The sequence below is a fragment of the Athene cunicularia genome (assembly GCF_003259725.1).
Source record: "Athene cunicularia isolate RWA chromosome 3 unlocalized genomic scaffold, athCun1 chr3_part1, whole genome shotgun sequence".
In the NCBI taxonomy this organism is placed as follows: Eukaryota; Metazoa; Chordata; class Aves; order Strigiformes; family Strigidae; genus Athene; species Athene cunicularia.
In genome coordinates, this window is record NW_020799097.1 from 114,888,183 (window position 1) to 114,914,972 (window position 26,790).

Here is a 26,790-nt window from a genome sequence, read left to right on the forward strand (position 1 = left end):
GTTCTTAACTGAAAGGCCAAGATCCAACTGGAGGGAGAGGTTACTCTAAGCAGGCTCTACTAGGAAAAAATAAATGGCTTCAGCTGGACCACTGCCTCGTATGTGCTCATTAAGATCATGAACAAAACAGAACACCAATGCTTGTCACAACTTTTGCAAAGAGAAAATCATGGCAATTATGTCTGCCAGGAACATAATTGTTTGTTCTAAAGCCAAAAGATTTAGCTTAAAATCAATGGCAAAACCTGGAAATATTGCTGGGAATATACATAAGTCACAGCACATTCCAATTATTACCAAGACATCCCTCAAACCCTGAAGGGCAACATTAAAAAAAATAAGATTTTTCAGCAATTGTATTTCTGTTAGAGGTCCTGATCCTGCAGCACACAGCTTGGGAGAAGACACAGGAGTCCAGCAACAGCAAACTTCTTGCACAACACACAAAAAAAGGCAGATGTATCTCACAACAGACAGTGAAAAATTATACATTGCTGTTCAGTATAGAAAGTTGTTACACATCTCAGACTAGATGAATGTGTACTCATCTCCCATAGCAGAGGAAGGCTGGCATACTGCAGTCATACTATAGGCCACAGCAGAGAAAATGTCTTTCCACTTCAAGAAGTAAGAACATTTCATAACTTCTTGCTTTCTCCATCCCATGCTACTTTGCTAAAAGCAAGCAAAATTCAAGAAACTGGGAAGAGCTTTCTGCAAACCCACCAATCCACCCCCTCTGAAACTACTGTAATAAGACAACAGAGGCAAAGGAGTAGACACAACTACAGATGACTGGGTTTTTCTAGGCTTGTGGGTGGATAGCAGAGCTTGCATCCTGAGGACAGTCATTATAGCTACCACCTGTAAGCTCACCTGCTGGCTATCAGAAAGAACTTCTCCTGCCTTGTGCAGCTCAAAATTCGGCTCACTTTTCTTACTGCTGGACTGAGACAAAACACATTCATTTTGCAAAACTACTCTTTTCTAGAAGTTTCAGAATTGTGTTTCACGAGTGACTGAAAGGTTTCTGAACAGAAAAACCTGGATTCCAAATCTTGGCCTTAATGAAGCAGAAAAAAAGATTTAAATCTGTGTCTTCATCTGGAGCCCAGCTTTGCTGTTTGCTGCGCTCAAATGGTCTTTTATGCCTCAGTAAATACTCAGTTTCCATCACAGAGGAAGGTGAACACACAGCTTTCAGCTCCCGTTTGTGGTGCACCTATGGCTAATTATACCATGAAGACTGGCACTGTGATAGTCTTGTGGGTGTTTCTAGGTCATTACATCATTATGTTATTAGTCCATATGTAATGGTGCAGTCTCTCCTGGTAATTATAGCCTTATAATTTCTATGTTGAGATGTCATGTTTGTAATGTAATGGCAGAAAGGTGATAATGCCTTGACTATTCCAGTACAACCTGAAAAGGGACAATTGCAAAATGTACCAACAAATAAAGCAACATGAAAGAAGGAAATACCACATAATATTATTTTTCACAAAAGGTATGTCTAATCTTTTAAAAAACAACACAGGTAATTCCAGATAATAACAAAGCTTTACCTTTTATTTCATCTGAATAGTGGAACTGAAGCACTGTAGCAAAGGTAAATGAGACCCTAAAAGATCTTTCAATATGGAAAAGGATGTAGATTTTAGTGATTCTGTTACTGAATTTCAAAATAAATAAAGGATAAGACTGTTTTTCTTCCCAGTGTATTTCAGTAACAAATGAAAGATTATATGTCCTTTTGTAATTGTTCTAAAATTATTTTTTTCCTGAGAATTCTTCAGGAAATTGATAAATTATTTTTTATCAATAAGCATTTTCACCTCAGAAATGTATTGAGGACTGTACATATACAATCTTATCAACTTTGGAATTGAAGGGTTTAATAATTGTTTAGAAATAAACTTGTCACAGAAATTATTTTCTTTCATTATATCTAAATTGGCCTGGTTATTTAATCATAAGGCTTTTAACAAATATTTATACTTCTCCAATAGCCAAGACTGAACATGACAGGATAGAGGTCTGCCCAAAAAGGTGGAGCTATTTCATCAAGATATCAAGCAAGCACAAAGACCTGGTTTCCAGGAGCTACTTAATTGTTTTTTTAATAATAGAAATATTTCAGAACATTTCTCGGGGACCATGTCTCCCTTTCATTAGATCCAAAGAGCAACTGACAGGATAAACCAAAAATGACAGATAGAGACTGACACATATCAGCATATAGGGAGACTGAGTATCTGTATCACAAAGTGTTTACCCATCACCAATTTTTCAATGAGAATCAAAGAAAAAGACATCTAAAGTATACAATATAGTACAGCTGGTGAGGCTCACAAAAGTTCCTTACCTATGAAAAAGCAATGGGAAAGCCTGGAAATGAGGGATAAAGACCACACCATCAGCAAAAAGGAAGTAGGAGACAACCTCACTATAAAATAATGGTCCAAATGAACTACCTGTTTCATCTTGGAGTCTCAGCAGGGCATCAGTGGTAAGAAATTCAGAGAGGAGCTGAGACACCTTTTGAACCAGTGTGAGAAAGCCTCCATTGATGTAAGGGATAAAGAGAAGTCAGGGAAGAGATGCAGAAAGGAGAACGTGTTCAGACTGATGACTTAGGGATGCGGGGATGGAAGCAGCTTTGTGGCTGAGTAAAAGGCCAGAGGAGAAAAGACATAGTGTGGACTGGGGATGCTGGCATTGCCTTTGTGTTTATCACCCCTCCTGCTACACCTATTTGCTGCTATGAGTTTAATTCAGGTAGGTAGAGCAAACAATTACATTTCTTGTAGGGAACCCACTCAGTAGCATTGTCCATCCCATGTACTGTGTGCAGCAAGAGCCATATAAAAATACAGAATCACAAAATCATCTCAGTTGGAAAAGACCTTGAAGATCATCCAGTCCAACCTTGCACTGACCGTTCCCAACTCCACCAGATCCCTCAGCGCTGGGTCAACCTGACTCTTCAACCCCTCCAGGGATGGGGACTCCCCCCCTGCCCTGGACAGCCCATTCCAACGCCCAACAACCCCTTCTGGAAAGAAATACTTCCTAAGAGCAAGTCTGGCCATTACCAGCACAGCGTGCAATTTTGTAATGAAACTCTCTTGTCATTCAGTTGCATGTCTGAGCTTCCTGATTTGACTGAGTGGCAGGGTTTTTGGTGGCAGGGGAGGGGGCTACAGCAGTGGCCCCCTCTGAGAAGCTTCTCCAAGCTCCCCCAACTCCAAGTCGGACGCACCTTTGCACCAGGGCCAGGTCAGTTAGCTGTGCCTCTGTGATAACACAGTTAAGGAGGGGAACCTGGAGGAGTTGGGGGAGTTGTGAGGAGAACATCCGTACAAACACTGAGGTCAACAGAAAAAAGGAGGAGAAGGGAGGAAGGTGAGCCGGAGCAGAGACTCCCCTGTACCCTGTGGTGAGACGGCAGGGCCACCCCCCTGCCACCCATGAAGGTCATCAGGGGGAGCAGATGCTGATTTATGGCCTGTGGGGGGGCCCCACAGCTGTGCCCGAAGAAAGCCGGGACCCCTTGGGAAGAAGCCCCCGCTGCTGCAGTTCAGCGCTGGGAGGACTGCAACATGGGAGGGTGACCCACGTGCCCGTGGGAGGGACTCAGGTCAGAGTTGGTTTGTGGGGGACGGTCTTCTATAAGAGGGGACTGCACTGGGACAGGGAGGAATGCCAGAAGTCCTACCCCGAAATGGAAGAAGCAGCAGGACTGCACCCCTCATTCCCTGTCCCCTGCACCGCTGGGAAAAAGGAGGTAGAGATATCAGGAGCAAAACTGAGCCCGGGAACAAGGGAGGGATGTGGAAAGGTGTTTTCAAGATGCAGTGATGCTTCTCATGGTCCTACTCTGTCTGTTGTTGCTAGTGTCTGTATTAAATTGATGTGCTTTTTTTCTTCCTCTAATGAATCTGGGTTTTGCCTCCCTGTCCTTATCCCAGTTTTCTGGGCCCTTTGCTTTCCTTCTTCCCAGCACTGAGTGGGAAGAGGGAGCAAGTGGCATTTTTGCTTATTTTCCCCCTCCCAGTGCTGGGGGGAAAGGGTAAGTGAGCAGCTGCATGGTGTTCAGTTGCCCTCTGAGCTCAAACCACAACAGTGAACTAACTTAAAATCACACAATCCATCAAATCTGGATTTTGATGTCTCATCGATACAAGATGTTCTTAGAATGAAACCTGTCTGGTAGGTACATACACTCATTTTTTTTTAATGATCCCTTATTTTATTTCATCTTCCCAGAACTGCAGCAGGAAGTCAGACCGTTACGAAGGGGAATCACAAAATGTCACTGACAAGCTGTAATGTCAGAAGGTCTGAGGCCAAAGAAACTGCATGGTGAAGCTAACTGGTAACAGGTAGTTAGCATTTGTGTGTAGAGTTTGAAATATTACTGTGAATTTGCCCTCTGAGTCAGAGAGGTCTCAGGCAGGTGGCAGACACGCTCTGTGCAATCTACTGCTGTTAATGCTTCCTCCAAGATGGAACTTTTTTTCCTGAAGAAAATAAAGTAACAAGTAGAAAGCATGATTGTTAACATGAGGAAGCAGGATTGCAAGAACAAGTCTTGGGCATTTCTGTTTCTGCATTAAGTAGAACAGAAGCTTTTGTTAGCTGTTGGTTCTAGTTCCAAAAAATGAAACATCACTGCCACCTTCTGTAAGCCAAGAAAACTGTATCCTTCAGCTACCTAAAATGTCTAGATGGAAAGGGAGGTAGTTACATACTAGCTGACACTGACATCGACATACTGAACTTGCCCCAAACAAAAGTTATGAGTTTATTTGTCCATAATTATTTTCCTACCTGTATTAGTCTTGAAGAGCCTGATAAAGATCTAGCCTCAAAGGGAACAAATAAGGAACACATTGGAATTTTTCGATTACAAGTTTGTGTATGATACAGAATCATCCCCATTTCTGAATTTATTAAAAAGCTTTCAGGATTCTGCAACATCCATTGAAATGTCACCTGAGCTCTTGGCTAAAATGAACCAGATTTTTCCCACAGTTTTCAAAGAAATTACATATGAAGTTGTTATTACATTGCCCTATATTCCATGGAAAGTGGAAAACTGCTGACTAGATAATATTTACAGAAGAAACCTGGAGAAACTCATCCATCTTTTCATGTCAGCTGCAAATTTTACCATCCCAGCTGACGGTATTCTGATATAGCTGCCCTTTTTTGCAATGTTTAGAAATCCAATGTGTATTCAATCTGCTCTTGCACAACCTCCATGTAAACAAGAAATTCCTTATTCTGCCCACGTTATCATATCCTCCACCTTTTCATTTCTTGTTCTTGTTCAACTGTTAAGTCTGATTTGGGACCATGTCTGTAAACTGCCATGGTTTGATGCACTCCGTTCTTGGTACATGAGGAGAACATGGCAGAGTGTGAGATTTAGCTAAAATGAGTTAAAAGCAATAGTTCATGGTTGAACTGCAGTGGTAGCTTTTAAGTTCTCCTACTGTCCAAACCCCTCCTTTTTTTTTCCAGGTCCCACAAATTGAATCTTCTGACTTTCCTACTTATCCTTCCCAGAACCTTTTCCATATAGTGACATCTCTGGGCACCCTGCTATAAATTTCCCTTTAAGTACTTTTTCAGCTACAACCAACATGCTTTCCAGCCTCACTTCTCCTGAAAGCAAAAAAAGTGAGCGCAACAAACTGAAGATTCCTTCATGCAAGTTGATTAAAATAGATTTGAGAGCTAAAAATATTTTATTTATTAAAAGCAGACAGCAGCAGCAGCCTTTAACTATGTAGGTTGAAACTCTGGATTGTGGATTTCCCTGCAGTGTCAAGGCTGATTATTTCCTGGGGAGTAAACTGACCTACTGCTGTATTTGAAGAGAATAGATCTTACAGATCTTTTTTCTTACAATGCTGTAAATCTCACCTTCTTTCCCAACATTGCCTCCCATGCTGCTGGAAAGGGTATGTGTGAGCGAAGCAGCAGCATTGCACTAAATGAGTAGTAAATGGTTGAATGTGAAAAGGTAAAAGAAAGCTGCCTGTAAAGTGGAAAGAGTTCCTCATGGGGGAAAGGTACAAGCAGGCACACTGTTGAGTTGCGCACAAATACAGATATCCTGTGTAACATGAGCAAATTTCTTAATCTGCTCGCTTGCCATCTCAGGGCAGAGTATTCTTTATATCACAGTAGTGCAGTGAAGAGAAATCTCTATTCATGTTTATGAATTGCTAAACTCAAGATAGGGAAGCCATGCGAATGATGAGATTCTTATACATAAAAATACAAGGAGTTATAGATTTCTTTTGCCATGTTAAATAAATACGCCGGGACTGCAAGAGTCTCTGTTAAGAGACATTCCTCATCTAGCGCAGCTCTGCAAGCCAGAGCTGATTTATGCTGGAGGGAAGATAAACATGTAGGTATGTTTTGAAAGCTGAGCCAGAGCCCTTAGACTTTAATTGCTTTGAACTGCCCTATGATTTTTTATTTCATTTCAGTTTACAACACTGACATATAGAGACACTGAAAGCATAATGCAAATATAATTATCTTAGTGTCAGCTTGATTCAGTGGGGTACGAATAGCTCAGTTTCAGTCATTACTGATGGCAAGGCCACAGATACTGTAATTTTTTAAGAAAACAACTGTCTTCTGATTCTGGAAATAGCGCCAGCCAAATGTGTGCATTTCAAACTAGTGGCACCAGGGAAGTGATCAAAAGGCCAGCTGCTCTACTTGGGATGAGGAAGAAAAGTAAAACATGAGGTAAATAATGGTCGGGAAAGTAAAACTGGAACAGGAGTGGAGACTGAACGATGCAGGAATGGCTCCCACCAGGTGGTGCCTGCAAAGTCAGGGAACAAAAGTCAATAACAGAAGAAGCTTTTTCTATCCCTACACAAGGTGATGGGAGATTAAGAATAGTAATGTCTCTATCAGTGGATGAAATCAGCACAAAGAGTTTTTTTCTTCACTTACAGGAACCACAGAACCACAGAAAAGGAGCACAGCACTGACAGGCACAATCCCACCCATTGATGCATGATGCCCTGTCCAAGCAAATGAACCCCATCGCAATCACTGAAGAACAAAACTTTCAGTATTGTAAAGCACTTACTAACCTGTTCAGAAATGAGAAAGACAACATATCTGCTGTAATACATAAGAAAAGATTTCATGTGTAGACACCAAGTGTAAATTTGTGAAGGTAGTCATCTTGGATGAGTTCTGTGACTGCTATTAAAACCTGCACTGTGTTTTGGCAAAGTTCCTCCTCACATGCACTTTGACAGCACGCTCCTAAAGCCATTTTTCCTGGCTGGGAACATAAAACTACAAGATGAGGACTACGTAATGATGCAGGAAACATTTTCTCTGCAACCAGTGCTGCGGGTGATTTCAAGCGATAACACAAGGCAGCTGCTCACAGGCACCTCAGAACTGCTTCATTTAGGGCAAAGACTGAGCTCACAGCACAGTCCGTAACTGATGGAGGGTGAGTTATGCATTTCACATTCCCACAGTACAATCCAACAGCAGCTCTCTGGCTCATTTCCCCCATCTTTTTATGAAATTGTCTGGGAAATTATTCCCTAGATATCCCACTATACCATTAGGGGCCAGCAAGGGCTGGGACAACTTTCCTCCTGTGCAAAAACACAATCCCAGTAAAGTCACCTACTGCTCTGTCTCTGTGCAAGTATCGTGGCTCAAATGGGATTCAGCAAAGAGTAGCTCTTGTGGTGCCAGAATGGCACCAATCCATGGCTACCTCAGCAGTGATGGCTGTCCATGTGCTGACAAGGTGGCTCGTCAAATAAGCATCTGGTGATGGGTGTGAATCACGAATCCTCCCAGCTGGACCCAGGCCAGCATTCACTGTAACTTCCAATGATAGAAACAGCCGTAGTGAGGAAGCTGGCAAATGCACAGAGCATCATTCCCATATACAACACAAAGCGGTTTTGATTTTCCCACCTGAAGAAGTGATGCATGTCAATTCAAACGAGCCCTTCTGCTGCAGTGCTGGCCAGTTGATGAGTCAATTAGACAATAGGCTGTCAGTCACGTTGGCAGCATGTGCAAGTAGCTTCTGAAGTGATTTTACCCTGCTGTAGTGTGCACATGATAAACCACTAAACAAACTAGTTCCACTCCCCAAGGAAGTTAAAAATCAAGCAGAGACCAAAGCAAAGTGATGGGTGGCAGAACAAGACTCAGAGTATGTCAAGAAGTGGCCCTTTAGAAAATAAGCTGTTTAGACCATAAATAACCACACACTTCACTTCAGTGTAATATTAATCCCCAGTAAAGTGTATGAAGAAACCTTTAACTGTGTGAGATGACTGGAATCACTTTATCAGTGTGTTTCAATGAAACACTGAGAGATTTTACAGGGACAACAGATGTTAACATTTTGATGGGTTCAGGCCAAACTCCTTTCTAGATAGAACAGAATTTATATTTTTGACTCAAAGAAACCCAGATAGATTGATGTCACTATTTAAAACAGAACAGACTTGGTTTTATTTTAGTCTGAAATAAAAATAAATCTGGAAATCATGAAAGTTGTTACAAAACGGAATTGTTATTTCTCATGCCAACTATGATATCAAAGACAGGCAGCCAAGTATCACGGATCATTGAGTAGTTTTCACATCTTCCATAAATCCTTATTGCACTGATCTACTCACAAATATTGACTCTGATTCAGGAATGCACTTAAATATGTTCTTTTGAAGTCAGCATCACAGAGCTGAACTCCTCTGGGAAAGGCACAAACAGCTGGTTGGAGAAGTGTGAAGGGTAGTCACTGCGGGCTGCTGAGGCAGGAAAAAGAAGATAGCAAAATGTCTTTGTCAGCCACATCATCTAATTTCCCCCTCACAGAGGACTATATAGAAATAGCATGCCAGGAATCCACAGGTTTAACAAGCAGCCATTGCACTTTTTTTCTTGCACGGGACTATGGTACCTACAAGGGTTCCAAAGCACTAGACAGGTTGGCCTTTCCCCAGAAATCCTGCTCTCAGCTGGTTTCAAAATGTCCTTATATCTAAGCACATGGTTAGTTGTTTTCCTGATTTAAGGGCCTTTGCTTCCCACAATATAGATCGTAACGTAAACTTCTCGCATAACTCTGCATCCTTTAGGACTCGTTCTGAGCTGAAAGCTGCCTCAGCATGCTCTCTCTGGCCATGACAATGTCATCAGAGACACGGACTCCAAGTGTGAGCTCCAGATGCTGTATTTTACAGACAGTTTATGCCAAATTACAGTCCTAAGGTACAAATGGAGAATGGAGAAAAAATGATTTTTTTAACTAGAATGATTTAGACAGATACAGTTCCAATTTAAATGCTTTACCTTGTACAGGAGGGTGGACATGTTGAAATCAATGTTTAGTTTTTTAGATGAGTAGATCTTTTTAAAATTATGCTGGCTGCTTTGACATAAAGTTGGCCTGCCCGTGTCAAGGTATTTTCATTTTGAAAGCTCAGCATGAAATCTCTGAAATTAATTAATTATTCCCCCTCCCTCCCTTGGAAGCTTCTGTAAATGTTAAGTGCTGTAATTTCTTTCTTGAAAGAAGTTCCCACTCTCTGAATCCCTGTGAAACAGCACCACAGCAGAATAGCATGAGATAGCACTACTCTATGAAGAGAGACATACAAATGTAGATATAGGTATTTGGAGACATGTTACGCACTGAGGAGATGGCGAGGTTTGATGCTCGCCATCAGTAGCTGCTAAAATTCTATTACCATAAACTCACCTTAGGAACACTAACAAGTTTGATGTATAATTCACACCACGTTAATCTACTTGAGTAATTCTCTATGGTCAGGCCTACTTGCAGCAAAATCATGTTTAAACTTTTTAAAGACATTCCTAATACAAGACAAGCCTTTTGCTTTTTTTGCAACAAGAAGAGAACTTCCAAAACATGCTGTTGCTAAGGTGGATTTTGTACAGGGATAGATACTTTGAGATGAAGAGCTGCTCTCCTACAGCATCCTCTGGCCTTCATTAGAGATCTTTAAATACTCCACAGCTGGAATGAAGAACTCCTCGCTGGGCTATTGCTTTAATTAATTTATTTCCTCTGTACATAAAATATATACATAGGTGTGTATATATACATAGGTGTGAATATCCTATATATTCACCCCTCACTATGTATTCACAGAAGCCATAAATTAATCTGACTTTAGTGGAGAAGCCTGATAATTACACAGTGAACACGACCCTTCTAACTCACACTGTACCTTTTATTTCACATAAGCAAAATGCGTTCTCCAAAAATCTGTTTTTCTGAGTGCAGATACATCAGTGAGGGACCCAGATCTTTGCCCATGCTCTGCACCCACACCAAGTGAAGTCACTAGTGGTGTCAGATTTTAGCCACAGTCACGCTCTTCATTTGGACTCTTCCCCAGACATGTTTCCAATTACAGGTGGTCCACAGATCAGTCCCTGTTTATGGTCACAAAGCTCCACCTAAGGGGCTTTTCAGCACTTCCCTGGAGCTTTAATTCTTGACTGGCACATCTATGCAAGCTGTATATAAATAGAGGTGCTGGGTTCCTTTAGGCATTCATTATATTGTGCTAAATAGAGCAGGGATCAGAAATGTAAGAAAAGAAATTATTATTTTCTATTTCACTACACACTTCAAAGGCAGTAGATGCAATGTGTCCAGAAAAATGTGAAAAAACCATTCTCAAATGGAAGAAATTGGGTAAACACAAGTTATCATAAAGAAACGTCAATAGAAAATTATGTAGCATGGACTAAAAAAAAAAAAAAAAAAGCAAGCATCAAATTCAATGCTTTCAATACTCATTATTGAACCTTGGAGGACTTTTTGTTTGTCTTGGTTTGGGTTTTTTCACTTGTGCCATTCCTCTGTTCAGAAACAGAATGCCAGTAACTTCAGGAAAACTTTATAAAAAATTACTAATCATAAAAATCTAACAAAAAGGTTTCAGAAGTTGACAATTTTTCCCTATTTCACAGACTTCAGAACTGACCAGTTTCATGAAAGACATCAAAACACTGCATCAATAGCTATCAAAATTGTTCCTACTGAAATAATTTTTAAATTGCTTTCCAAAATTGTAGGCTATAGGTAAAAGACTAAGCTAACTCCAAACAAACAAGCAAGAAAACAGTAGTGCATCACCTATAATCAAAGCCACTAAAGAACAGTTGCTCTACACGCTTCATTTGTTCCTCCCAAAAGCAGTGGCTATTGCCATTCTGTTCTCATTTTCTTGTTTGAAGATTGTCTACTTGCATGAAGTAGACAATGCTGAAATGTTCTTAAAATGAAAAGCATCTACTGTTTCTTTTTTTTTTTTTTTAAAAAAAAAAGAGAAAGTTAATGGAGTACTGCATTCCAGTGTGTCATTTGATTATAAAATAAAACCACCTATTAGCAGGTTTTCTATGGGCTTTCTTCTCATGCTCACATGAGCAGATTCCGAGCACTCCCTGTTAGACTCATGAACCCGTGGGGCACTTTGGCTATTTTCCACCCAGTTATCTTCATTCTTTTGCACTGATGAACTACAAATTCTACATGAATGCCTAAGTTGCTTCGGACCTGAGTTGCAGCTAAAAAGGAAACAGAGGGCCAGATATCCTCTGGCACTTTTCACTTGACTGCAATTAGATAGACATTTTTCAGTGCTGGGGGGGCAGTGGCCAACCAGCTGCTGCATAAACAGTCACGGTGATTGACATAAGAATCTCTATTATTCTTGTAAAAAAAAACATTTTGGAAAAAAACAAACAATGGCCCCAAATCACAATTATTTCTATTGTTTGCCCTAAGACAACAGAGATATAATCTGCTTTATATTTATTCCTTTCTGTCAAAATTACAGCAAGGATCCCCTTATCTTGCAAAGTGATTAGGATCTCTTTGGAAAAGATCCAAATCCAATGCACATTTCAAGATGAAAAAGTTTTCTGTGAGAGTCCAATGGGAAAAGATGAGGGAAAAGCTTTAAAAAAAAAAACATTAAACCTTGAAAGCTTCTCAAACTTTCTTGTTTACATCAGCTAGGTATTTTGAAAGCCCACAAAAAAGTAATTGTGCAGGCCAGAACTAAAGACATGATCCTAATATAACATTAAATATTCATACAGAGAGATGGACAGATTTGACCATACATGATTTGTGATTTAGAGGAAGCAGACCTCAGACCAAATTTTCTATAAAGACTTCATCATCATTTATAATAGACTGCACTTCAGATTTCTGAATGGTGAGTGCCTACCTGGTTACTCTGTAAATTAGTATATTTGTGTAAATGGTTGTATTTGTATACTTTGTAAAAATATATGCCCAAACAATACAGAAAACACTGATTACAGTTATTACTTAATATGATGGAAAACAGAGTCCTCTAGTGGTCTCTGTTTGCCATAATGTTAAAAGCAACCAACAATTTAGGGAAGTGAATGATCTCAAACATGACCTCATAAGAAATCTTCACCCAAAGCTAATAATAATCAAGGGGAATTGTCCCCATGGGTGTCCATGGCAGTCTCTAGAGTTTTCTACATTTAATCTGCAGAAAAATCTGTAAATGTTGCCAGTCGTTACATGTATGTTAAAAAGACCTCAGGCAGCTCTTACAGAGAAAGCATTTCTCAACCATATATGTGATGCTGTTGTACCATACATGAACCGTGCTGATATAACAAGCGCAATATATACATATTCTCTTCAGAATAAGCAGCAGGATGGAAAAGAACCATGAAGTATTTGAAAATTTAACTGGGCTTGCCAGTGTATTGGCAGTGGCAGGCAATTTTTTAGTAATGAAGGACAGATTCAAAGAAGAGAGATGGTACTTGAGACAAGGGCCTTATGTGCGATGTGAGAAAATAAGCTCTCAGAAGACATATGTAAAATAGAATGAAATGGTCCATGTGACGGGCTTGGAGACAAACTTTGCAGGTCAGGCTTAGTATCAGCTGGGAGAAACTTCGTCTGGGCCAGAGGGAAGAGTACTGTAGGACTGGGGATATGAAATTGTAAGAGACAAATTTTAGATGGGTGGATGGAGACTGAAGGCTGTATGTGAGAGATATCAGCTCATACTTTGAAAAAGACCTTCCAAAGCAGGATCACAGATACAAAAGCAGCTGAGGAGGGAAACAAGCAAAACCACCCAATTTATGTAAACTTCCCAAGAAAACCAAGGGGAGGATGAGGAAGCTTTGCCAAAGTACCTATTAAAGAAGCTACTGAAAACACACCAGGAGAGTGAGGAAAAAAAGTGGGATACTAGAGAGAGTAAGAAAGACACGGAGTACAGGTGTGCTGGCAGAGACCTGCTTGCTGCCTGCGCCAGGTTGATGAGACAAGATTATAGGTCTTCACAAAAAAATAATATAAATAGGTAGGTGAAATAGGTATGTATGTGTTGGTGCCAGTTTTGCAGCTGTTTTTATTCAAAGCAAGAATTCACCCATATATACATGAAGTATAAAGTGAATACTCCTGCATTCACCTTGTAGGAATCCTGAATATCTCATGATTGCAATAAATTCATAAAATAAAGTTCTGTAAAATAATCAACTCATTCTCTGTAGATGTTAAAATTTCTTATCGGTATCAATAAATATGCAAATGGCGACAGAGCATTCTTAAATTATACAATGTATATCCTGGCATCTGCTTTATACGCTCCTGAATCTTAAGCAATCCTTTGGCAAAGGTACATAACTAGCCATAAAATTCCGGCAAACAGCAGTTTCTGGGAAAGATTTGTGTGGTCTTCGTACCAGACAGTTCCCAGTACTGTCATTAAAGGCTTATCTCAGGAAAGCACTTGGAAAAATCTGTTCTCCCTTTAAAGAAGAACCTCATCAGTCAGAGCTATAGGGGTCATCTGTCATGACCATCAGCTTCCCTCTCTCTCCAGCATACCTCTGCAGAGTTGGAGCATAAAAAGATAAGTTCCATATGCAAAAATTGAGGGGTCAAACATCGCCTGGCTATATTTCTAGATGACATCTTCAAATCTCTACCCTGACATCTGATTTTTCTTCTCAGCACTGGCATGGCTTTTATCAGCTTTACCACTTGTAGTTCATACACCTATCAAAAAAGTATTGCTGAACTTAGTGACAGACATAAAATAAAGTTTGAAAAGATTCCATCTTTCATACAGCCGGGGAAATTACTTCCTTTGAACATGCTGTTAGCCTCAAACAGGGTAATGGATTAGTGCAGAGTGCTCAAACCTGTATTTTGTTTCATATTTTGACATGTGCAAAAAGATTCCAAAACACTGAAAGCTGCCGTGTGTGTCTGAATCAATGCAGAACTGCAAACCGAACACGCCTGCGGAGCTACAACTTGGGAGGTAATTTAAGACAGCAGTGTCAAACAGGCAAAGACATACAATAACCTAGGACAAAAAAAATACTAGGAAAAAGGTTAACCCACCGTCTAACAAATGCAAAAATGCAAATTAAGTTTCATAAGGGCAGATGTCTCTTACTGTTTCTGTAGTAGGTGCGACCACCAGAGTGCCAAAGACTCCTTTTCCTTCTAAATGGAAAAGGAGTTTGCATTTGGAAATACAAAATTCTGAACGCTGTTGTGTTGTCACCACCATCATCACCACAAACTCCCAAAGCGACCGCAATAGTCTGAACTGTGATTAGTCCTTCAGACTTGGTAACAGAATTATTTTTTCAGTGATAAGACACAAGTTTTGACACAGCTTTGCATAGGATAGCTCCTGATTCTCAAAGCAGGGAGCAGAGGATAAATAAAATCTCTATTGACTGGTTTACCAGCACTTCATTCCAAGAGCAAGAGCTGCTTAGTATGGACTGTAAGTCTAGTGGAGATGATGGAGATCACAGCATCACAGAATGGTTGAGGTTGGAAGGGATTTCTGGAGGTCATCTTATCCAACTCCTCTGCTCAAGCAGGGCCACCTAGAGCTGGTTGCCAAAATGATGAGTAAAGCTTTCTCGTGGCTGGCAAAATTGCTGCAATTTCAGCCAGGCACTGTTCACACTGGAAAGAGACCTTAATCACTAATAGTCCTAATTTTTAGCAATAGCTGTACTGAACCTCATTTTCACAAACAAAGATGATCATAAAGGTAAAGACAGGACATTCTCTACAATCCTGTGGAATTTCTGTGACAGTCACTCATTATACATAGCCATCCAGGAACAGAGATCCTTCTTATTTTGGTGGCTGAAAGTGGCCCTAGTGGTTGCCACAGAAAAACGCTCCCCTGCTAAAGAAATTGAGGTGATCAGCAGCCTCTGGCATTGCTAATCGTAAAGTCTGCTGTGATTCAATGTGGGATCCTGCCCAGGTGAACACACAGCAGTGCTGGGCAATAGCATACCACCTCAGGTCCTTCCTCTGGAGCCAGGCACGGGGATCTCTTTTGTCTTCCAGCTCTTTGAAAGGCATTTGACAAGGTATGGTGCTTGAAGATGGATCGATACACAACAATACATAACAGTGCTTTGATCAAACACAGCTCTTGACCTCCTCTCCACTGCACTAACGTTGCTATTTTTCAAGTGACTGGCTGAAGCAAGGGCCTAGGAAAACAAATTGTTCTTGTATTTCATTAAAGAACACACTGGTGGAAAGAAACTAGATTTGATGAGTTATCTGTTTTGAACTAGTCAGATCTCCACACCAGTCTGACAGTCATGTTTTTGCCCACATTTCTAATGACAGGAGACAGTTTATGATGTTCAGTTCTGCTGCTGCTTTCTTACAGAGAAGTCACGCCACTCCTTCTAACCATTAGCACACGTTCCTGTTTTCTGAGTGGAGTCAAGAAGGACAATAGGATCTTAGATAAAGCATATGGCCCTCTCAGAGTAAGAAAAACAATGGATTTCTGGTTGTGACACTCTGAAGTGGTATGACTGGAAATGTCAAGTACATTTTACTCACTGATGGCAGTGAAGAAGCAAACACAATGCTCCATGATATCCAGTCGCTATTTGCATTATCTGAACATGGTTATTTTCCATCCAAAGTTTCTACAATTTCAGCTGCTTGCTGTGTAACCACCTGCCTAATACTGCAAGCGCAGAAGAGTGTTGGTTTTGTTGTTTTTTTTTTCTCCCCCAGCAATTCAAACAACAACCTTTGCCTCACCTAGTTTTTCCTTTTGAATATTCGGTTCCTATCTCCGACAAGTCCAGTCAGCCTCTGCTCTCAATAGAGGCTTCTGCCTCTATGGTGAGATGTTGCTCAGAGAAGCTGCCCCAACTAACATCCTGGATGTAAGGAACTTTTAACACAAAAACAACATGTAATGATTTTAAAACAAGTTTATATGAGTTTAAAAGCTAACATCTGCCTGGCCAGAGGAGGACAGCAGCTGATAATTGTCACTCAAAGACACCAGTTTCTCAGTCATGATGAATTCTCAAAAGAGAGCCAGCAACAGCTTCTATGTTTAAAGATAATGCTCACAATCATAGCTCAATTTTTGAACTCAAGCATCTAAGACCGAGTGCTTAGCTTTTCATTGAGTCAGCCACACATCTTTTCACACTTACTAAGCAGCCACAAGGCAACAGAAGGTGCTAGTGCTCAGCACTGTCTGCAGGAAAACAAATCAGCATGTTCTTGTGAACCCCTCTTATGATTTAGATGTTCCTATAAACATTTCTGAAGACACAGAAGTATCAATCTGCGCATGCAGCTGGCCTGAACAGAGCACATTTTATTAGCAATACTGTTCACCCTTCCTACCTATCATTTCTTGTGGTAAATGAGACTGTCATGCTTTGCTTTATTCAGCATGGTCCCTGAAATATCCAGGACACTGGATTTGGTTACCCCACAGGTCCTTCCCAATCCCATATTCCTGATCACTTTGAGGAAGGCAATGTGTCCTTCCACATGCTTATGAGGTCCTTGAGACTGTAGGCATAATCCAAATGCAAGTCATAACCATAACAATTTAATTAGAATTATTAAATCCAAAGAGCCAGAAGTACTTAATTAAATAAGCAGCTTGGTTTCTGAGCACAGAGACATGCTTCAGATCACTGCAGTCATAAAATTCTCACTGTGCAAAATTATGAGTTGTTGTTTGATAATAATCAATAGAACAGACTATTGAATAAACACCTTCTGACTTGTTTTCCAAGACATCATATTGGTCCCAGTAGTTCACAAGACAGATATAAATAACAATGCAATTGTGTTCCCCCACTCTTGCTGTTATTGGTATCTAAATAACCACTGAAATGACCAGACAAAAAGAGAAAGAAGGGTAGTTTGTCAAATCTTGCAGATCATTGTCCCTATAACCTCTATACAGGGCTGTAACTGCCAGGGTTACTGTCCGTATCACTGGTGTTCATAGTACAGCTTTTTTGTTTGAAGTTCACCATAGCTCCCACTCAGTTTGAAGAAACAGATGGACATATACTGGATGGATGTGTCCATCATTGCCTGATGGGGCCAGGGACTGAAAATATTTAAAATATGCATTTACAAATTAGTACTAGAGATGACAGATGTTAGGAAGCTAAAACACATATTATATATAGGGCATTGCAAATCCATTACGAACCTGTTTCAGATTGCTGGCTTTGGTTTGGGTTCCTCTGGCAATAATATCATGGTCCTTTCTAATCTTAAAAATGTATTCTTCTTGTCCAGTCCTACTGAAGTCAGTGAAAAGTCTTTCCAGTTCTCATGTGGGTTTTAGATCACACATTTACCACTGATGTGCAGCTAAAAATAAACAAGTTTATAAAATAATGTATTCTTGCTGTGACCGGGTATCCTCCATAACCAACTTTACTAATACCCCTGCAGGGACAATCTTTGACAGTTGTATGGGAAGTTATTCCTGAGTACGTGTCTATGTCTCGGCAGTGCCTGGCTCCCATGAGCTTCACGGGAGCCCCCGCCCCGTGCTGCAGCAAGCGCTATGGGGCAGCAGACCGGCCTGAAATCTTGTCAAGGCCATGCCAGGACCACAAGCTTGTGCTGTAAGCCTGCCAGATCTTGGTTGTGCATGCCCCTGGCCCTGGGAGCACCTACTGCCCTATGAGTGCATGCAGCCCTGGGGATTCTTATTTACAGCACTTATTAGCTTGTGCTCTAAATCAGATGAGGGTATCCCTCCCCTGAGGCAAAACTGTTCACATTCATCTCCAGTAAACCAGAACTTTCTTCCTGTTCCGGACTAATTTTGAACCCTTCAGAAAGGTGCAAATGACATGGAGCAAAACTGTCATCCATCCTCAGAGGACGTCCTCCAAACGATACATCCTTTTCTTTGGCCTCCCAATAGCAAAGATGGCCATGAGCAGGCCTTAACCTGCCTGAAGCATAAGTACTGGCGAGAACCAAAATAAAATCTCCTTGCCTGGTACATAATGTAAGCAAATGCAGTGACGTGGCCCTGGGCTCTGATGGCACCGACAGGGCACGCACGGATGTAAGCGCAACCCGTAGATCCCCCACTGTGCTCCTCCGGTGCCGTGCTGGAGGCTGCCCGTGGGAGACACTACAGTAATCAGGAAAATATTTAAGAGCATTTTCAGTGCTTTTAGGATGAGCAAACAGGGCCATAAGACATTGAATTTCCATTTGCTGCTCTCATCCCACAACTTCCTTTCTGTCTTTATCCATTTTGTGCCTCAGACTCTTCCGTGATATGTGCTGCCCCAGATGCATCATATACAATGTGACGTCCGCATACATACATATATACACACACGTACAAAAGCCACACAAACACACCCAAACCTCAGACGGAAGTATTCTTCGAGCCTCATTCCCGGCTATTCCATCTGTGAGCAGCAGATGGCAGCCCTATTGCCGTTCCTCTCCTCTCCGCCGAGCTCAGGCTGCCCACGCAGGCAGCACTTGCTCAGCTTCAGGCCCCCAGCATGAGCAAATCCTGCTCTTTCCCACCTCTACTGGTTTTTGGTATTACCCATCGCTGCAGGTAATTGCCAGGTAAACTCAGTTTGCCCAGTGAGATCTGCTGTGGTCTGAATGGAGCTTTTCACCCTCTTCCCTAGCGTAATGCCAGTGGCCGAGTGTTGTAAAACCACTGCCCATGGTGAAAGCCTAACTGTAAATGCCTCCGGGATTGAGATGCAGTCACTGCCATGGCTGCTTCCTCGGCCAAAGAAAGAGCGGGCAGAGGAAGACAGTTTACCCTCCCTGTAGAAAAGGCTATTTACAAGAATTACCCCAAACCCAGGGCTTTACTACAGGGCTTGAGGCTCACTCACTTTGAATTTAACGATACGAGTTGTCAGTAGTAGGCAGCCCCTGTCTTGTAGAAACTTTGAACCTCTGATCTTTGTTGTCAATCTGCATTGTTTTCTTCCTTTGAAAGAAGAAATATGTCCTGTATGATAGGTCTTAGTCTGGCAATATTTTTTGAATGTTTTCCTGCAAAGTAAATAAGCAACTGTCTGCATATCAGCCCTTCAGTGTTTCTCCTTGTACAGTCACTTACACAAACACAGAATACAAAGGAGAAAAAAAGGTTTTGCTGTTTCTTCATACAAATGTGTAGGGAAATAGAGAAACTATGCCTGGTAGAGAGAAGCAAATCCCTTTCCTTGGGATTAGGACCCACATTTCATTATCTGCATTGTGCCATGCTTCTGCCAGGTACCAATTCAGGAAAACTCTATCCAATTCAGTTCAAATTCGGGAAGAAGAAAAAAAAAATTCATCTTTTTCCCTGCAGTTGCTGTAATGTTTTCCAGTATAATTATGATTCCTATGGGTGTTTTAGATAGGAGAACAAAACAGGTTTAAGAGGAAAACTCAGTTTGCAACTTTCTCTCTTGACTGGCTGCCCCGTGTTGTGAAGCTCATGGCAAATAAAGCTTCCATGCCAAAGCATGGGAAGTTTTCTATAACTGGAAAAAAAAAAATATCTGAGAGCAACAATATTTATTTTCCACACTCCATTAGTAGCCCAGAAGCAATTCAAGCATGTTACTAGAAACTGAACCCAGCTAATTAAAAATAATGCTCCAAAGCTACACTGATGTCTTTTGCATCTGGAGCTGGCTTCTGCAAATAAACATACACAAAAACAAGGACAAATCACAATAAATCTAAGCAGACAGGTACAAGCAAATTGGTCTGTAGAAGTGACATGTCTCTCTGCTTAAACGTCTACCGCAAATCCCAAGGAGACATGGTAGGATTTAATCTAATTGGGTTTGCCACTTCCCTGCAGCTTAATGTGAGAATAACTGCAATTATATATGACTGTACTTAGCTCAGTACCAAAAATCCATTTATTAGGCTATTAGAATCTATAGAAACCAGGGCTTTGAGATCATTTGAGTATGCTGGTTACATACTTGGCCTGCTCCTTGTTTTGTGGTTACAGTTTCCAAATCGCTGATGATGAGGTGGTAGTAGAAAAGCAGATGCAGTTAAGCATTTGAATGGATGGCTTAGAAAGGGTTTCTTCTCACTTCAGAATCCATAACGGCACCTTATATGTTGGCTCAGTGCTCTGCAAATCTCATAACGTTCTGCAGGAGACTGGGAAACCAAGAGGTTGCTAAGGTTCAGAAATCTGTTCATCATAAAGCAAAGCACCTTTGCACATGTGGGGCCCCACAGAGTTGGCACAGCACGGCATAGAGATGCGAGAAGAATTATGTTTAAGGCCAGCCTTATGGGGCAACAGAGGAAAGAGCCTCTAGTCTTCTAGTTTTGCAGCATTTGAGAGGGTGCAATTAGCAAGAAATGCAAGAAAAGCCATTGGGCCATTCCAAAAAGATGTGGTATTGCTACTCTCCCACCTGTTCAGTCTGCAAGCAGAGCAGATGACTGGTACACTCACCGTGGAGCACAGCATGACGAAGCTGCAAAGCCTGTCCTTTAAGCTTTTGTCGGTTCACACAACCATAATAAAACTCTTCTTGCCAAACAGATGTTTTTAAATGAGGCAGTAAACTCCCACAATTTCATTTTTTTCTAAATCACAGTGATTGTGCGGATAAAGGTGGATTTTCTTGGAAGTCTAGAAAACTTCACCTATAGCCACAGTCCTCCAGCGTACACACAGTGGGGGCAAAAATGTTAACAAATGGTTCCTTCAGCTCACCCATGCTCCACTGAATGCCTGACTGTGGGGAAAGATTCAGGGGATATCTGTGACCTCTTAGACACCATTCAAGAGGTATTGGTGCCATATTCAACATACAGATTTGTTTTAGGAAACCTGACTTAAAATACGTGATCCTTACATTCAGGACCTGGAATTATGAAGGCTTGATTTTGCTCCTAAAAAAGTGAGTGTCAACGTACCCACCAAGATATCTGCTGTGAATACAGGCTTTATAAGCGCCATTCAATCTAATGTGACTGGTAGCTGGGGTGTTGATATTCTTGCATAATAGCCTGGGTCACACATAATCTTAAAGAGATTTCTTCTTCCATGGCTCAACTCTGATCCAAACACACAGCTATTGCAAACAATTCCACCAAGCTCTGCCTGAATCAGACACCCCACCTGCAAGCTGAAATTCAAAGAATGTTAGTTGAGGTCCCTGTCCAGCTGCTGAAAACCACCACAGTGAAAACCTTCTCTGGGAAATGAATAAATTTAAACATAGTTATGGGCAATATTTTTGGTAAAAGAACACAGAGAGGATCGCTTGGCAAAATCATCATCCTCATAGCTCGCACTGCAGCACCACAAACATGAGTGTCAACCGCTCACAAAAGGTGGAGGCAGACTGAACCAGTCTGGTTTTGTCCTGCCTTCTAGCCTTAGGATTGCTTAAAAAGGTTATAATTAACATAATTACCCTGAATGATGTCTCAAATGAATCCACAGTTCAAGTGATCAGCTGTCAGGACTGGCTCCCAGTTTTGAAGTCACTTCTCTCCCCACACAAACCCACCCCTATCCTCCACCTTCAGCAGGGACAGCAGTGACATCAAGCAGCAACCTGCCAGTCTTTTGCAAGGCAGGCAAAGGCTGTCTTCACTAACGAAGGTAACCGGTCCCTGTGTCCTCTGAGGAAAAGGCATCAGACAAAGCAGAAACTCTCCCAAATTAGGCCGACAGGCTGCTGAGAGCCAGATTTGTGGATGGGTGGGCAAGGCAGGAGGAAACACCCAGATCTCGCTCTGTGTTTCCACTCTCCTGTAGAAAACCCAGTAAAATCCTACTGGGAAATACAGTCTTGTCTTCTTTATGCTTCTGATGGGACCAGAGTATGACACCTCTCCTCCCCTGGCTCACAACCAAATGGCGAAGAGGTACATACAGACGACTTTCTTCTACAGTAGCACAGTCCCTGGGATTCCCCAAGAGAACCCCCACATTCAAACAACCTGAATGTGGTAGGCACAGCTACCCTAGCACTGGGCAAGAAGTAATTTTGAGACTACTCACCTTTATCAGGCTAAGCCAAGGGCCAATAAAATATTAAGCCTTCTGAGGTCCCTATTTCATCAAAAGTTACGTTTAACATACCCATATCAGAGACACTTAAAATAGTAGGAGAGGGGTGACTAAGTATTTTCTCTGAAAACCTTTAACTTGTAACTCAAATGGGGCTATACTAAAATACTTCTGACTTCTAGCAAGACACATCATGTACCATTACATTTAGAGACGCAGAAATTATCAGGATGGGATCTCAAATGGCTGTAGTATATCACACTACAGTGAATTCACTGCACTACACAACCTGATGCCACATGACAAAGTGTGACAGCTGATCTGTATTACTTATGAGAGATTGTTGAGATGTGCTGAATATTTTCTAAACTGCTATCAGAAAACATATGTTTCCAAGGGGTAATGATACAGTGGGTCTGAATAACTCATAAAAATTATGAATGAAGTGTTCTCACCTTCATTTGACCTCTGTTACTTCTCCAGCAGACAGAGCTAAATGTGTAGCACACCAGAATGCATCTGAAGAAGAGACAGATGATAATAAGAAGCTGTTAAGAGATGCTCACTCCACTGGCTCCATTAGTTCAGCTTGCTTGCACAGAAAGAATTTCCCTGTGCGTGTGAACACAAGTATAGATCAATAAAGGGAAATATCCAAGTTGATTCTTTCTCAGCCTGAACTCCTCCAAGCAAGCTGCACACACAGTCCGATGCTCTGCTGAAGGCTGAATACAGGGCTTGTGCCGAAGGAGTCATGCAGAAAGCGTGAGGGTGTTCTCCTTACGCAGTGCATCTCCAGCACCAGCTGGGAGGGCTCACTCTACCTTTAGCTGAAGTCACATTACAGAGGTATCTGGATGCCTTCACCCTCCACATGAATTTTCCTGTCTCCCACATCTATAGCGAAGGTGTGTTGGTCTAGTTACCTTTTGCAAAAAGGTCACAGATCATAAGAGATCTTTCTTGCATATAAAAAAAATGACTGCTTTTCCTATATTTCAAATCTTGAAAGGAGAGCAATGTTTTTCAAATGTCAACAGAAGAGCAATACCTCTGCACCCTTAGACACACATTTGGAGCACAAAATACAGAAAAAGAATTTGGTCAATCAAAACAAAGAACCTGCTTTCCATAGGAAAGTAACACTCAGGTTGGCCAAATACCTGACAGGGAAGGTTTAAATGCAATCAATCAGCCTGTCCAAGGGTAGGAGGGCGGCCTCACTTTAAGGCTTTATAATCTGTCCACTCCACTCTTCACATCTGTCAATTCTTTATTTCTCATCATCACCTGTGGGTGCTGAGTTTACACCACCACCCCTGTGTACAGGATTTGGGCAGTTGGGAACACTTGGGGGTCTAAGAACATTCTCTGGCTTTGGGAGCCATCTATACCTTTCCACTCGATGCTATCTGGGTCACATACTCAACTGCCTTAACTATCAGTTTATCCCAGCTAAAGTTCTTGAAGCTATTTTCATTTCTGTAAATGTATGATCCATGACCAACCAGAGACCAGCTGGGAGTTACCTCCAGTGGTCACAGATTTAGAGGTTTGATGTGCCCATGACTTTCTCTTATCTTTTACATTAAGGCCTAGGGCGCTTTTCAGGGCATAGATTTTCTAAGGCATTTAACAGTCTCCTTGTCTTATTCTGCATCACCTACCTCATTCTCATGCCAAGCCCTCGGGCATGATAGGCATGAAAAATGTGCAGCGTTTTGTCACTGAGAAAGCAGGTTTCCACATGCTCTGCTAAACAAACTCAACAGATGCCACTAAGAAGGCTGAAAAGTGATTTTCACAAAGCTATAAATTTCCTTGCAGTCCAGACTGTGGTTGCCAGACAGAGTGATGAACAGAGCCATGAAAAGGACTCGAATCCACACTGGGGGCTCTCAGAAGACCTCAGGTGGGAATTATGCTTGGGGGTACCCAAACCAGGCTGAGCCTGGAAACAGGACTGAGTGTGGTGGAAGGGTCAAGTGGGCAATGGGTACCACTGCGTAAAAGTGCTCTTCTTGAAGGGCACAGTCAGACATATATTCTGGCCAATCGGGGACATCCATCTCTCTCTCTCTCTGCTTTCTCCCACCAGTGGCTCATTCTTTAACATCTTGAAGCAGCAGGGAGGAGGCAGGAAACAGCATTAATGACACCTATCAACTAATTGAAGCTATGCACAGGAGTCTGAACAGCAAATATGCTGCATAGGTGCTAAGCCACTACAGATGATAAAAAGGCAAGAGGTAAAAAGGAAGGCAATTGCAAACGGGTATGAGCGAGCATCAAACACAAAGGAAGTTGTAATGAGAGCAGAAGCGTGAAGAGTGACAATTCAGCATGGGAAAGATAAAGATGGAACAAGAATGGGATCAAGAGAGAGAGCAGAGAAAGGATGGGGAGGAAGAAAAATTTGAAATGGAAACGATGAAAATGGAATATGATTTCCAGAGGGAAAGAATAAGGGTGAATGAGGGTCCTACTGGGTCAGCCCATGCATATTTAGTCAGTTATAATAAGGCAAAATTGCTTCCTCATTACAAGGAAGGGAATGATGTTGATATGTTTTTGCAGTCTTTTAAAAAACTGTACAGAACTTATAATTGGTGAGAGGAGGCATGGGCAGCACAGTTCAGACCTTGCTCAATGGGAAAACCCTAGAGGCCTATGCCAAGCTGGTTGATAATGACTGCCGTGACTATCAAATTGTGCAGGGAGCTTTTCTGAGAACGTATGAGGTTGACCCCAGAGACCTGCAGGGTTACACTTAGGTCTCCAAGGAAAGGATCTGATAACTCCTTTCCTGAATTGGCTGTAGAAATGACAAATTTATTTAACAGGTGGATAGAAGGTGAAAAGACATCTTTTTTTTTTTTTTTTTTTTTTTTATGATGAAATTATCTGAGGAGCAGCTTCTAGAAGATGTTCTGAAGGATTTGGAAGCCCGCTCGACAGAAAATCCTCCTATTAAAATTTTCAGCCTATTAATCAGAGCAATTTCCTTATGTGTATCCAGAAAATAATGAGAAAAGTAATGGGCATCCCACCTATTTCCACAAATACTTGCCCTTTCTTTCAGAAACAAACAGAAATAGACAACAAAGTATATAATCACTGAAATCTTACAAGCCACACTTCTATTACTACAAGAACATTGCAATAAACCAAACCAAATCTGATTACATATATTATATATGCAGAAAGGACAGCTATGGCGTGGAGCGTGAAGGTGGCGATCAGTTACCATGCTGACTTCAGCAGTGTACAAGCGCATCCTAAAAATTTTTACAAAAGCAAGTTCAGATATAGTTTCTTAAAAGACTCAGGGGGAGCACTGACACCAGCCTGTGTTTCCAGAAGGTGGGCTGATTTGTTTCTCCTGGAAAGCATTACCCAAGACACATCTACATTCCAGCTTCGATTACCAGTTCAAACAAAGCAGGAAGTACTGAAACGTGACTGGCTGGAATATGAGGCAGATGTTATCCTCTGCCTTCTGAAGTATTTACTAGTTGTAATGAGTCTGTAAAATGCAACGTTGACTCAGCTACTGCATTCTTAAACTCCTTTCAGACTCTTGACTAAATATCCTCTCTGCCTGGCAATCGTGCTGCTTCCTCTTAACACTTGCCTCCAGCACCTTCCCCTGCAATGCCTGGGATAGCACCCCTCCTTGTTAACCAGCACAGCAGTCCTGAGGCAACTGCTTCGCACTACGCTTGGTCGCCAAGGCTGAAATGAAGAAATATGCTACATCTTCAATGTAGTTTCTTTAACTTCTCCTTTTTCACCGTTGAACATTTTCCTTTCTCTAACTTGTCCATTTTCTTATATCCTCCCTGTTTCTAATACTTTCCCTAACTCATCCATTTTCTTATTTACTTCCTTTTTCTTATACTCTTAACAGATATCTATTTTACTTTTTACTCATCTCTGACCATTCCATCCTCAACCTCCCTCTGAACCTGCCTACACTTTATAGCCCCTTTACCACTAGCATCACTTGGGCTTTCATTCGATAGGCTTTTAATTTCTGAGTAGCATTTGGCATGGACAATTTACTGCAGTTTGAGGTGTGAAGACAACAGAATGTTGCTTTTCCCTTGCATTCCTGCTTCTCTTTTAATTCTTATACAAAAGTCCTAGATCCCCTGTAAGGATTTCAGTGGAAGACTTACCACCATTTAATCATGTCTCATTTTCCTCCTTGTATAAAGATGCTTCCATCCAGACACCTGCCACAGCATGGATAAACTGGGGTTGGAACAGTGGGGCTTCACAGACGTGAAAGGGAGCAGATTTTAGTCTAATGGTGTGTCCTGAACATTCTACCTCA